The sequence below is a fragment of the Pieris napi genome, chromosome 1, assembly GCF_905475465.1.
Source record: "Pieris napi chromosome 1, ilPieNapi1.2, whole genome shotgun sequence".
NCBI lineage: Eukaryota > Metazoa > Arthropoda > Insecta > Lepidoptera > Pieridae > Pieris > Pieris napi.
In genome coordinates this window covers 6,223,548-6,238,475 of record NC_062234.1, presented here as the reverse complement: position 1 = coordinate 6,238,475, position 14,928 = coordinate 6,223,548, and positions in this window count along the sequence as shown.

Sequence of the window (14,928 nt, the reverse complement as noted above, 5' to 3'; positions counted from 1 at the left end):
GTGATTTGTGGTCTTTCAGGTCAGCATCCATAACACTCTTAAAAGAGCTCCAGCACTAAGGCTGTGTCAGGGACTGCGCCTGATTTGTGTTCTTTCAGGTTTGCACCCATGACACTCACAAAAGAGCTCCAGCACTAAGGCTGTGTCAGGGACTGCGCCTGATTTGTGTTCTTTCAACACATCTTTCAGGTTTGCACCCATAACACTCTCAAAAGAGCTCCAGCACTAAGGCTGTGTCAGGGACTGCGCCTGATTTGTGGTCTTTCAGGTCAGCATCCATAACACTCTTAAAAGAGCTCCAGCACTAAGGCTGTGTCAGGGACTGCGCCTGATTTTTGTTCTTCCAGGTCAGCATCCATAACACTCTCAAAAGAGCTCCAGCACTAAGGCTGTGTCAGGGACTGCGCCTGATTTCTGTTCTTTCAGGTCAGCATCCATAACACTCTTAAAAGAGCTCCAGCACAAAGGCTGTGTCAGGGACTGCGCCTGATTTGTGTTCTTTCAGGTTTGCACCCATAACACTCTCAAAAGAGCTCCAGCACTAAGGCTGTGTCAGGGACTGCGCCTGATTTGTGGTCTTTCAGGTCAGCATCCATAACACTCTTGAAAGAGCTCCAGCACTAAGGCTGTGTCAGGGTCTGCGCCTGATTTGTGTTCTTTCAGGTCAGCATCCATAACACTCTTAAAAGAGCTCCAGCACTAAGGCTGTGTCAGGGACTGCGCCTGATTTGTGTTCTTTCAACACATCTTTCAGGTTTGCACCCATAACACTCTCAAAAGAGCTCCAGCACTAAGGCTGTGTCAGGGACTGCGCCTGATTTGTGGTCTTTCAGGTCAGCATCCATAACACTCTTAAAAGAGCTCCAGCACTAAGGCTGTGTCAGGGACTGCGCCTGATTTGTGTTCTTTCAACACATCTTTCAGGTTTGCACCCATAACACTCTCAAAAGAGCTCCAGCACTAAGGCTGTGTCAGGGACTGCGCCTGATTTGTGGTCTTTCAGGTTTGCACCCATGACACTCTCAAAAGAGCTCCAGCACTAAGGCTGTGTCAGGGACTGCGCCTGATTTGTGTTCTTTCAACACATCTTTCAGGTTTGCACCCATAACACTCTCAAAAGAGCTCCAGCACTAAGGCTGTGTCAGGGACTGCGCCTGATTTGTGGTCTTTCAGGTCAGCATCCATAACACTCTTAAAAGAGCTCCAGCACTAAGGCTGTGTCAGGGACTGCGCCTGATTTGTGTTCTTTCAGGTTTGCACCCATGACACTCACAAAAGAGCTCCAGCACTAAGGCTGTGTCAGGGACTGCGCCTGATTTGTGTTCTTTTAACACATCTTTCAGGTTTGCACCCATAACACTCTCAAAAGAGCTCCAGCACTAAGGCTGTGTCAGGGACTGCGCCTGATTTGTGGTCTTTCAGGTCAGCATCCATAACACTCTTAAAAGAGCTCCAGCACTAAGGCTGTGTCAGGGACTGCGCCTGATTTGTGTTCTTTCAGGTTTGCACCCATAACACTCTCAAAAGAGCTCCAGCACTAAGGCTGTGTCAGGGACTGCGCCTGATTTGTGGTCTTTCAGGTCAGCATCCATAACACTCTTAAAAGAGCTCCAGCACTAAGGCTGTGTCAGGGTCTGCGCCTGATTTGTGTTCTTTCAGGTCAGCATCCATAACACTCTTAAAAGAGCTCCAGCACTAAGGCTGTGTCAGGGACTGCGCCTGATTTGTGTTCTTTCAACACATCTTTCAGGTTTGCACCAATAACACTCTCAAAAGAGCTCCAGCACTAAGGCTGTGTCAGGGACTGCGCCTGATTTGTGGTCTTTCAGGTCAGCATCCATAACACTCTTAAAAGAGCTCCAGCACTAAGGCTGTGTCAGGGACTGCGCCTGATTTGTGTTCTTTCAACACATCTTTCAGGTTTGCACCCATAACACTCTCAAAAGAGCTCCAGCACTAAGGCTGTGTCAGGGACTGCGCCTGATTTGTGGTCTTTCAGGTCAGCATCCATAACACTCTCAAAAGAGCTCCAGCACTAAGGCTGTGTCAGGGACTGCGCCTGATTTGTGTTCTTTTAACACATCTTTCAGGTTTGCACCCATAACACTCTCAAAAGAGCTCCAGCACTAAGGCTGTGTCAGGGACTGCGCCTGATTTCTGTTCTTTCAGGTCAGCATCCATAACACTCTTAAAAGAGCTCCAGCACTAAGGCTGTGTCAGGGGCTGCGCCAGATTTGTGTTCTTTCAGGTCAGCATCCATAACACTCTTAAAAGAGCTCCAGCACTAAGGCTGTGTCAGGGACTGCGCCTGATTTGTGTTCTTTCAGGTTTGCACCCATAACACTCTCAAAAGAGCTCCAGCACTAAGGCTGTGTCAGGGACTGCGCCTGATTTGTGTTCTTTCAACACATATTTCAGGTTTGCACCCATAACACTCTCAAAAGAGCTCCAGCACTAAGGCTGTGTCAGGGGCTGCGCCAGATTTGTGTTCTTTCAGGTCAGCATCCATAACACTCTTAAAAGAGCTCCAGCACTAAGGCTGTGTCAGGGACTGCGCCTGATTTGTGTTATTTCAACACATCTTTCAGGTTTGCACCCATAACACTCTCAAAAGAGCTCCAGCACTAAGGCTGTGTCAGGGACTGCGCCTGATTTGTGTTCTTTCAACACATCTTTCAGGTTTGCACCCATAACACTCTCAAAAGAGCTCCAGCACTAAGGCTGTGTCAGGGACTGCGCCTGATTTGTGGTCTTTCAGGTCAGCATCCATAACACTCTTAAAAGAGCTCCAGCACTAAGGCTGTGTCAGGGACTGCGCCTGATTTGTGTTCTTTCAGGTTTGTACCCATGACACTCTCAAAAGAGCTCCAGCACTAAGGCTGTGTCAGGGACTGCGCCTGATTTGTGTTCTTTCAACACATCTTTCAGGTTTGCACCCATAACACTCTCAAAAGAGCTCCAGCACTAAGGCTGTGTCAGGGACTGCGCCTGATTTGTGGTCTTTCAGGTCAGCATCCATAACACTTTTAAAAGAGCTCCAGCACTAAGGCTGTGTCAGGGACTGCGCCTGATTTGTGTTCTTTCAACACATCTTTCAGGTTTGCACCCATAACACTCTCAAAAGAGCTCCAGCACTAAGGCTGTGTCAGGGACTGCGCCTGATTTGTGGTCTTTCAGGTCAGCATCCATAACACTCTTAAAAGAGCTCCAGCACTAAGGCTGTGTCAGGGACTGCGCCTGATTTGTGTTCTTTCAGGTTTGCACCCATAACACTCTCAAAAGAGCTCCAGCACTAAGGCTGTGTCAGGGACTGCGCCTGATTTGTGGTCTTTCAGGTCAGCATCCATAACACTCTTAAAAGAGCTCCAGCACTAAGGCTGTGTCAGGGTCTGCGCCTGATTTGTGTTCTTTCAGGTCAGCATCCATAACACTCTTAAAAGAGCTCCAGCACTAAGGCTGTGTCAGGGACTGCGCCTGATTTGTGTTCTTTCAACACATCTTTCAGGTTTGCACCCATAACACTCTCAAAAGAGCTCCAGCACTAAGGCTGTGTCAGGGACTGCGCCTGATTTGTGGTCTTTCAGGTCAGCATCCATAACACTCTTAAAAGAGCTCCAGCACTAAGGCTGTGTCAGGGTCTGCGCCTGATTTGTGTTCTTTCAGGTCAGCATCCATAACACTCTTAAAAGAGCTCCAGCACTAAGGCTGTGTCAGGGACTGCGCCTGATTTGTGTTCTTTCAACACATCTTTCAGGTTTGCACCCATAACACTCTCAAAAGAGCTCCAGCACTAAGGCTGTGTCAGGGACTGCGCCTGATTTGTGGTCTTTCAGGTCAGCATCCATAACACTCTTAAAAGAGCTCCAGCACTAAGGCTGTGTCAGGGACTGCGCCTGATTTGTGGTCTTTCAGGTTTGCACCATTGACACTCTCAAAAGAGCTCCAGCACTAAGGCTGTGTCAGGGACTGCGCCTGATTTGTGGTCTTTCAGGTCAGCATCCATAACACTCTTAAAAGAGCTCCAGCACTAAGGCTGTGTCAGGGTCTGCGCCTGATTTGTGTTCTTTCAGGTCAGCATCCATAACACTCTTAAAAGAGCTCCAGCACTAAGGCTGTGTCAGGGACTGCGCCTGATTTGTGTTCTTTCAGGTTTGCACCCATAACACTCTCAAAAGAGCTCCAGCACTAAGGCTGTGTCAGGGACTGCGCCTGATTTGTGTTCTTTCAACACATCTTTCAGGTTTGCACCCATAACACTCTCAAAAGAGCTCCAGCACTAAGGCTGTGTCAGGGACTGCGCCTGATTTGTGTTCTTTCAGGTCAGCGCATCCATAACACTCTTAAAAGAGCTCCAGCACTAAGGCTGTGTCAGGGGCTGCGCCAGATTTGTGTTCTTTCAGGTCAGCATCCATAACACTCTCAAAAGAGCTCCAGCACTAAGGCTGTGTCAGGGACTGCGCCTGATTTGTGTTCTTTCAGGTCAGCATCCATAACACTCTTAAAAGAGCTCCAGCACTAAGGCTGTGTCAGGGACTGCGCCTGATTTGTGTTCTTTCAGGTTTGCACCCATAACACTCTCAAAAGAGCTCCAGCACTAAGGCTGTGTCAGGGACTGCGCCTGATTTGTGGTCTTTCAGGTCAGCATCCATAACACTCTCAAAAGAGCTCCAGCACTAAGGCTGTGTCAGGGACTGCGCCTGATTTGTGTTCTTTCAACACATCTTTCAGGTTTGCACCCATAACACTCTCAAAAGAGCTCCAGCACTAAGGCTGTGTCAGGGGCTGCGCCAGATTTGTGTTCTTTCAGGTCAGCATCCATAACACTCTTAAAAGAGCTCCAGCACTAAGGCTGTGTCAGGGACTGCGCCTGATTTGTGTTCTTTCAGGTTTGCACCCATAACACTCTCAAAAGAGCTCCAGCACTAAGGCTGTGTCAGGGACTGCGCCTGATTTGTGTTCTTTCAACACATCTTTCAGGTTTGCACCCATAACACTCTCAAAAGAGCTCCAGCACTAAGGCTGTGTCAGGGACTGCGCCTGATTTGTGGTCTTTCAGGTCAGCATCCATAACACTCTTAAAAGAGCTCCAGCACTAAGGCTGTGTCAGGGACTGCGCCTGATTTGTGTTCTTTCAGGTTTGCACCCATGACACTCTCAAAAGAGCTCCAGCACTAAGGCTGTGTCAGGGACTGCGCCTGATTTGTGTTCTTTCAACACATCTTTCAGGTTTGCACCCATAACACTCTCAAAAGAGCTCCAGCACTAAGGCTGTGTCAGGGACTGCGCCTGATTTGTGTTCTTTCAGGTTTGCACCCATAACACTCTCAAAAGAGCTCCAGCACTAAGGCTGTGTCAGGGACTGCGCCTGATTTGTGGTCTTTCAGGTCAGCATCCATAACACTCTTAAAAGAGCTCCAGCACTAAGGCTGTGTCAGGGTCTGCGCCTGATTTGTGTTCTTTCAGGTCAGCATCCATAACACTCTTAAAAGAGCTCCAGCACTAAGGCTGTGTCAGGGACTGCGCCTGATTTGTGTTCTTTCAACACATCTTTCAGGTTTGCACCCATAACACTCTCAAAAGAGCTCCAGCACTAAGGCTGTGTCAGGGACTGCGCCTGATTTGTGGTTTTTCAGGTCAGCATCCATAACACTCTTAAAAGAGCTCCAGCACTAAGGCTGTGTCAGGGTCTGCGCCTGATTTGTGTTCTTTCAGGTCAGCATCCATAACACTCTTAAAAGAGCTCCAGCACTAAGGCTGTGTCAGGGACTGCGCCTGATTTGTGTTCTTTCAACACATCTTTCAGGTTTGCACCCATAACACTCTCAAAAGAGCTCCAGCACTAAGGCTGTGTCAGGGACTGCGCCTGATTTGTGGTCTTTCAGGTCAGCATCCATAACACTCTTAAAAGAGCTCCAGCACTAAGGCTGTGTCAGGGACTGAGCCTGATTTGTGTTCTTTCAACACATCTTTCAGGTTTGCACCCATAACACTCTCAAAAGAGCTCCAGCACTAAGGCTGTGTCAGGGACTGCGCCTGATTTGTGGTCTTTCAGGTTTGCACCCATGACACTCTCAAAAGAGCTCCAGCACTAAGGCTGTGTCAGGGACTGCGCCTGATTTGTGTTCTTTCAGGTCAGCATCCATAACACTCTTAAAAGAGCTCCAGCACTAAGGCTGTGTCAGGGACTGCGCCTGATTTGTGTTCTTTCAGGTCAGCATCCATAACACTCTTAAAAGAGCTCCAGCACTAAGGCTGTGTCAGGGACTGCGCCTGATTTGTGTTCTTTCAGGTTTGCACCCATAACACTCTCAAAAGAGCTCCAGCACTAAGGCTGTGTCAGGGACTGCGCCTGATTTGTGGTCTTTCAGGTCAGCATCCATGACACTCTTAAAAGAGCTCCAGCACTAAGGCTGTGTCAGGGACTGCGCCTGATTTGTTTTCTTTCAGGTTTGCACCCATAACACTCTCAAAAGAGCTCCAGCACTAAGGCTGTGTCAGGGACTGCGCCTGATTTGTGGTCTTTCAGGTCAGCATCCATAACACTCTTAAAAGAGCTCCAGCACTAAGGCTGTGTCAGGGTCTGCGCCTGATTTGTGTTCTTTCAGGTCAGCATCCATAACACTCTTAAAAGAGCTCCAGCACTAAGGCTGTGTCAGGAACTGCGCCTGATTTGTGTTCTTTCAACACATCTTTCAGGTTTGCACCCATAACACTCTCAAAAGAGCTCCAGCACTAAGGCTGTGTCAGGGACTGCGCCTGATTTGTGGTCTTTCAGGTCAGCATCCATAACACTCTTAAAAGAGCTCCAGCACTAAGGCTGTGTCAGGGTCTGCGCCTGATTTGTGTTCTTTCAGGTCAGCATCCATAACACTCTTAAAAGAGCTCCAGCACTAAGGCTGTGTCAGGGACTGCGCCTGATTTGTGTTCTTTCAACACATCTTTCAGGTTTGCACCCATAACACTCTCAAAAGAGCTCCAGCACTAAGGCTGTGTCAGGGACTGCGCCTGATTTGTGGTCTTTCAGGTCAGCATCCATAACACTCTTAAAAGAGCTCCAGCACTAAGGCTGTGTCAGGGACTGAGCCTGATTTGTGTTCTTACAACACATCTTTCAGGTTTGCACCCATAACACTCTCAAAAGAGCTCCAGCACTAAGGCTGTGTCAGGGACTGCGCCTGATTTGTGGTCTTTCAGGTTTGCACCCATGACACTCTCAAAAGAGCTCCAGCACTAAGGCTGTGTCAGGGACTGCGCCTGATTTGTGTTCTTTCAACACATCTTTCAGGTTTGCACCCATAACACTCTCAAAAGAGCTCCAGCACTAAGGCTGTGTCAGGGACTGCGCCTGATTTGTGGTCTTTCAGGTCAGCATCCATAACACTCTTAAAAGAGCTCCAGCACTAAGGCTGTGTCAGGGACTGAGCCTGATTTGTGTTCTTTCAACACATCTTTCAGGTTTGCACCCATAACACTCTCAAAAGAGCTCCAGCACTAAGGCTGTGTCAGGGACTGCGCCTGATTTGTGGTCTTTCAGGTTTGCACCCATGACACTCTCAAAAGAGCTCCAGCACTAAGGCTGTGTCAGGGACTGCGCCTGATTTGTGTTCTTTCAGGTCAGCATCCATAACACTCTTAAAAGAGCTCCAGCACTAAGGCTGTGTCAGGGTCTGCGCCTGATTTGTGTTCTTTCAGGTCAGCATCCATAACACTCTTAAAAGAGCTCCAGCACTAAGGCTGTGTCAGGGACTGCGCCTGATTTGTGTTCTTTCAACACATCTTTCAGGTTTGCACCCATAACACTCTCAAAAGAGCTCCAGCACTAAGGCTGTGTCAGGGACTGCGCCTGATTTGTGGTCTTTCAGGTCAGCATCCATAACACTCTTAAAAGAGCTCCAGCACTAAGGCTGTGTCAGGGTCTGCGCCTGATTTGTGTTCTTTCAGGTCAGCATCCATAACACTCTTAAAACAGCTCCAGCACTAAGGCTGTGTCAGGGACTGCGCCTGATTTGTGTTCTTTCAACACATCTTTCAGGTTTGCACCCATAACACTCTCAAAAGAGCTCCAGCACTAAGGCTGTGTCAGGGACTGCGCCTGATTTGTGGTCTTTCAGGTCAGCATCCATAACACTCTTAAAAGAGCTCCAGCACTAAGGCTGTGTCAGGGTCTGCGCCTGATTTGTGTTCTTTCAGGTTTGCACCCATAACACTCTCAAAAGAGCTCCAGCACTAAGGCTGTGTCAGGGACTGCGCCTGATTTGTGGTCTTTCAGGTTTGCACCCATGACACTCTCAAAAGAGCTCCAGCACTAAGGCTGTGTCAGGGACTGCGCCTGATTTGTGTTCTTTCAGGTCAGCATCCATAACACTCTTAAAAGAGCTCCAGCACTAAGGCTGTGTCAGGGTCTGCGCCTGATTTGTGTTCTTTCAGGTCAGCATCCATAACACTCTTAAAAGAGCTCCAGCACTAAGGCTGTGTCAGGGACTGCGCCTGATTTGTGTTCTTTCAACACATCTTTCAGGTTTGCACCCATAACACTCTCAAAAGAGCTCCAGCACTAAGGCTGTGTCAGGGACTGCGCCTGATTTGTGGTCTTTCAGGTCAGCATCCATAACACTCTTAAAAGAGCTCCAGCACTAAGGCTGTGTCAGGGACTGAGCCTGATTTGTGTTCTTTCAACACATCTTTCAGGTTTGCACCCATAACACTCTCAAAAGAGCTCCAGCACTAAGGCTGTGTCAGGGACTGCGCCTGATTTGTGGTCTTTCAGGTTTGCACCCATGACACTCTCAAAAGAGCTCCAGCACTAAGGCTGTGTCAGGGACTGCGCCTGATTTGTGGTCTTTCAGGTCAGCATCCATAACACTCTTAAAAGAGCTCCAGCACTAAGGCTGTGTCAGGGTCTGCGCCTGATTTGTGTTCTTTCAGGTCAGCATCCATAACACTCTTAAAAGAGCTCCAGCACTAAGGCTGTGTCAGGGACTGCGCCTGATTTGTGTTCTTTCAACACATCTTTCAGGTTTGCACCCATAACACTCTCAAAAGAGCTCCAGCACTAAGGCTGTGTCAGGGACTGCGCCTGATTTGTGTTCTTTCAGGTCAGCATCCATAACACTCTTAAAAGAGCTCCAGCACTAAGGCTGTGTCAGGGACTGCGCCTGATTTGTGTTCTTTCAGGTTTGCACCCATAACACTCTCAAAAGAGCTCCAGCACTAAGGCTGTGTCAGGGACTGCGCCTGATTTGTGTTCTTTCAGGTCAGCATCCATAACACTCTTAAAAGAGCTCCAGCACTAAGGCTGTGTCAGGGACTGCGCCTGATTTGTGGTCTTTCAGGTCAGCATCCATAACACTCTTAAAAGAGCTCCAGCACTAAGGCTGTGTCAGGGACTGCGCCTGATTTGTGTTCTTTCAACACATCTTTCAGGTTTGCACCCATAACACTCTCAAAAGAGCTCCAGCACTAAGGCTGTGTCAGGGACTGCGCCTGATTTGTGTTCTTTCAGGTCAGCATCCATAACACTCTTAAAAGAGCTCCAGCACTAAGGCTGTGTCAGGGACTGCGCCTGATTTGTGGTCTTTCAGGTCAGCATCCATAACACTCTTAAAAGAGCTCCAGCACTAAGGCTGTGTCAGGGGCTGCGCCAGATTTGTGTTCTTTCAGGTCAGCATCCATAACACTCTCAAAAGAGCTCCAGCACTAAGGCTGTGTCAGGGACTGCGCCTGATTTGTGGTCTTTCAGGTCAGCATCCATAACACTCTTAAAAGAGCTCCAGCACTAAGGCTGTGTCAGGGACTGCGCCTGATTTGTGTTCTTTCAGGTTTGCACCCATAACACTCTCAAAAGAGCTCCAGCACTAAGGCTGTGTCAGGGACTGCGCCTGATTTGTGTTCTTTCAGGTTTGCACCCATAACACTCTCAAAAGAGCTCCAGCACTAAGGCTGTGTCAGGGACTGCGCCTGATTTGTGTTCTTTCAGGTCAGCATCCATAACACTCTTAAAAGAGCTCCAGCACTAAGGCTGTGTCAGGGACTGCGCCTGATTTGTGGTCTTTCAGGTCAGCATCCATAACACTCTTAAAAGAGCTCCAGCACTAAGGCTGTGTCAGGGACTGCGCCTGATTTGTGTTCTTTCAACACATCTTTCAGGTTTGCACCCATAACACTCTCAAAAGAGCTCCAGCACTAAGGCTGTGTCAGGGACTGCGCCTGATTTGTGGTCTTTCAGGTCAGCATCCATAACACTCTTAAAAGAGCTCCAGCACTAAGGCTGTGTCAGGGACTGAGCCTGATTTGTGTTCTTTCAACACATCTTTCAGGTTTGCACCCATAACACTCTCAAAAGAGCTCCAGCACTAAGGCTGTGTCAGGGACTGCGCCTGATTTGTGGTCTTTCAGGTTTGCACCCATGACACTTTCAAAAGAGCTCCAGCACTAAGGCTGTGTCAGGGACTGCGCCTGATTTGTGTTCTTTCAGGTCAGCATCCATAACACTCTTAAAAGAGCTCCAGCACTAAGGCTGTGTCAGGGACTGCGCCTGATTTGTGGTCTTTCAGGTCAGCATCCATAACACTCTTAAAAGAGCTCCAGCACTAAGGCTGTGTCAGGGGCTGCGCCAGATTTGTGTTCTTTCAGGTCAGCATCCATAACACTCTCAAAAGAGCTCCAGCACTAAGGCTGTGTCAGGGACTGCGCCTGATTTGTGGTCTTTCAGGTCAGCATCCATAACACTCTTAAAAGAGCTCCAGCACTAAGGCTGTGTCAGGGACTGCGCCTGATTTGTGTTCTTTCAGGTTTGCACCCATAACACTCTCAAAAGAGCTCCAGCACTAAGGCTGTGTCAGGGACTGCGCCTGATTTGTGTTCTTTCAGGTTTGCACCCATAACACTCTCAAAAGAGCTCCAGCACTAAGGCTGTGTCAGGGACTGCGCCTGATTTGTGTTCTTTCAGGTCAGCATCCATAACACTCTTAAAAGAGCTCCAGCACTAAGGCTGTGTCAGGGACTGCGCCTGATTTGTGGTCTTTCAGGTCAGCATCCATAACACTCTTAAAAGAGCTCCAGCACTAAGGCTGTGTCAGGGACTGCGCCTGATTTGTGTTCTTTCAACACATCTTTCAGGTTTGCACCCATAACACTCTCAAAAGAGCTCCAGCACTAAGGCTGTGTCAGGGACTGCGCCTGATTTGTGGTCTTTCAGGTCAGCATCCATAACACTCTTAAAAGAGCTCCAGCACTAAGGCTGTGTCAGGGACTGAGCCTGATTTGTGTTCTTTCAACACATCTTTCAGGTTTGCACCCATAACACTCTCAAAAGAGCTCCAGCACTAAGGCTGTGTCAGGGACTGCGCCTGATTTGTGGTCTTTCAGGTTTGCACCCATGACACTTTCAAAAGAGCTCCAGCACTAAGGCTGTGTCAGGGACTGCGCCTGATTTGTGTTCTTTCAGGTCAGCATCCATAACACTCTTAAAAGAGCTCCAGCACTAAGGCTGTGTCAGGGACTGCGACTGATTTGTGTTCTTTCAGGTCAGCATCCATAACACTCTTAAAAGAGCTCCAGCACTAAGGCTGTGTCAGGGACTGCGCCTGATTTGTGTTCTTTCAACACATCTTTCAGGTTTGCACCCATAACACTCTCAAAAGAGCTCCAGCACTAAGGCTGTGTCAGGGACTGCGCCTGATTTGTGGTCTTTCAGGTCAGCATCCATAACACTCTTAAAAGAGCTCCAGCACTAAGGCTGTGTCAGGGACTGAGCCTGATTTGTGTTCTTTCAACACATCTTTCAGGTTTGCACCCATAACACTCTCAAAAGAGCTCCAGCACTAAGGCTGTGTCAGGGACTGCGCCTGATTTGTGGTCTTTCAGGTTTGCACCCATGACACTCTCAAAAGAGCTCCAGCACTAAGGCTGTGTCAGGGACTGCGCCTGATTTGTGTTCTTTCAGGTCAGCATCCATAACACTCTTAAAAGAGCTCCAGCACTAAGGCTGTGTCAGGGACTGCGCCTGATTTGTGTTCTTTCAGGTCAGCATCCATAACACTCTTAAAAGAGCTCCAGCACTAAGGCTGTGTCAGGGACTGCGCCTGATTTGTGTTCTTTCAGGTTTGCACCCATAACACTCTCAAAAGAGCTCCAGCACTAAGGCTGTGTCAGGGACTGCGCCTGATTTGTGTTCTTTCAACACATCTTTCAGGTTTGCACCCATAACACTCTCAAAAGAGCTCCAGCACTAAGGCTGTGTCAGGGACTGCGCCTGATTTGTGTTCTTTCAGGTCAGCGCATCCATAACACTCTTAAAAGAGCTCCAGCACTAAGGCTGTGTCAGGGACTGAGCCTGATTTGTGTTCTTTCAACACATCTTTCAGGTTTGCACCCATAACACTCTCAAAAGAGCTCCAGCACAAAGGCTGTGTCAGGGACTGCGCCTGATTTGTGGTCTTTCAGGTCAGCATCCATAACACTCTTAAAAGAGCTCCAGCACTAAGGCTGTGTCAGGGTCTGCGCCTGATTTGTGTTCTTTCAGGTCAGCATCCATAACACTCTTAAAAGAGCTCCAGCACTAAGGCTGTGTCAGGGACTGCGCCTGATTTGTGTTCTTTCAGGTCAGCGCATCCATAACACTCTTAAAAGAGCTCCAGCACTAAGGCTGTGTCAGGGACTGCGCCTGATTTGTGTTCTTTCAGGTTTGCACCCATGACACTCTCAAAAGAGCTCCAGCACTAAGGCTGTGTCAGGGACTGCGCCTGATTTGTGTTCTTTCAGGTTTGCACCCATAACACTCTCAAAAGAGCTCCAGCACTAAGGCTGTGTCAGGGACTGCGCCTGATTTGTGTTCTTTCAACACATCTTTCAGGTTTGCACCCATAACACTCTCAAAAGAGCTCCAGCACTAAGGCTGTGTCAGGGACTGCGCCTGATTTGTGGTCTTTCAGGTCAGCATCCATAACACTCTTAAAAGAGCTCCAGCACTAAGGCTGTGTCAGGGACTGCGCCTGATTTGTGTTCTTTCAGGTTTGCACCCATAACACTCTCAAAAGAGCTCCAGCACTAAGGCTGTGTCAGGGACTGCGCCTGATTTGTGTTCTTTCAACACATCTTTCAGGTTTGCACCCATAACACTCTCAAAAGAGCTCCAGCACTAAGGCTGTGTCAGGGACTGCGCCTGATTTGTGGTCTTTCAGGTCAGCATCCATAACACTCTTAAAAGAGCTCCAGCACTAAGGCTGTGTCAGGGACTGCGCCTGATTTGTGGTCTTTCAGGTCAGCATCCATAACACTCTTAAAAGAGCTCCAGCACTAAGGCTGTGTCAGGGACTGCGCCTGATTTGTGTTCTTTCAGGTTTGCACCCATAACACTCTCAAAAGAGCTCCAGCACTAAGGCTGTGTCAGGGACTGCGCCTGATTTGTGTTCTTTCAACACATCTTTCAGGTTTGCACCCATAACACTCTCAAAAGAGCTCCAGCACTAAGGCTGTGTCAGGGACTGCGCCTGATTTGTGGTCTTTCAGGTTTGCACCCATGACACTCTCAAAAGAGCTCCAGCACTAAGGCTGTGTCAGGGACTGCGCCTGATTTGTGTTCTTTCAGGTCAGCATCCATAACACTCTTAAAAGAGCTCCAGCACTAAGGCTGTGTCAGGGACTGCGCCTGATTTGTGTTCTTTCAGGTCAGCATCCATAACACTCTTAAAAGAGCTCCAGCACTAAGGCTGTGTCAGGGACTGCGCCTGATTTGTGTTCTTTCAGGTTTGCACCCATAACACTCTCAAAAGAGCTCCAGCACTAAGGCTGTGTCAGGGACTGCGCCTGATTTGTGTTCTTTCAACACATCTTTCAGGTTTGCACCCATAACACTCTCAAAAGAGCTCCAGCACTAAGGCTGTGTCAGGGACTGCGCCTGATTTGTGGTCTTTCAGGTCAGCATCCATAACACTCTTAAAAGAGCTCCAGCACTAAGGCTGTGTCAGGGACTGCGCCTGATTTGTGGTCTTTCAGGTCAGCATCCATAACACTCTTAAAAGAGCTCCAGCACTAAGGCTGTGTCAGGGACTGAGCCTGATTTGTGTTCTTTCAACACATCTTTCAGGTTTGCACCCATAACACTCTCAAAAGAGCTCCAGCACTAAGGCTGTGTCAGGGACTGCGCCTGATTTGTGGTCTTTCAGGTTTGCACCCATGACACTCTCAAAAGAGCTCCAGCACTAAGGCTGTGTCAGGGACTGCGCCTGATTTGTGTTCTTTCAGGTCAGCATCCATAACACTCTTAAAAGAGCTCCAGCACTAAGGCTGTGTCAGGGACTGCGCCTGATTTGTGTTCATTTCAGGTCAGCATCCATAACACTCTTAAAAGAGCTCCAGCACTAAGGCTGTGTCAGGGACTGCGCCTGATTTGTGTTCTTTCAGGTTTGCACCCATAACACTCTCAAAAGAGCTCCAGCACTAAGGCTGTGTCAGGGACTGCGCCTGATTTGTGTTCTTTCAACACATCTTTCAGGTTTGCACCCATAACACTCTCAAAAGAGCTCCAGCACTAAGGCTGTGTCAGGGACTGCGCCTGATTTGTGTTCTTTCAGGTTTGCACCCATAACACTCTCAAAAGAGCTCCAGCACTAAGGCTGTGTCAGGGACTGCGCCTGATTTGTGTTCTTTCAGGTCAGCGCATCCATAACACTCTTAAAAGAGCTCCAGCACTAAGGCTGTGTCAGGGGCTGCGCCAGATTTGTGTTCTTTCAGGTCAGCATCCATAACACTCTCAAAAGAGCTCCAGCACTAAGGCTGTGTCAGGGACTGCGCCTGATTTGTGTTCTTTCAGGTCAGCATCCATAACACTCTTAAAAGAGCTCCAGCACTAAGGCTGTGTCAGGGACTGCGCCTGATTTGTGTTCTTTCAGGTTTGCACCCATAACACTCTCAAAAGAGCTCCAGCAC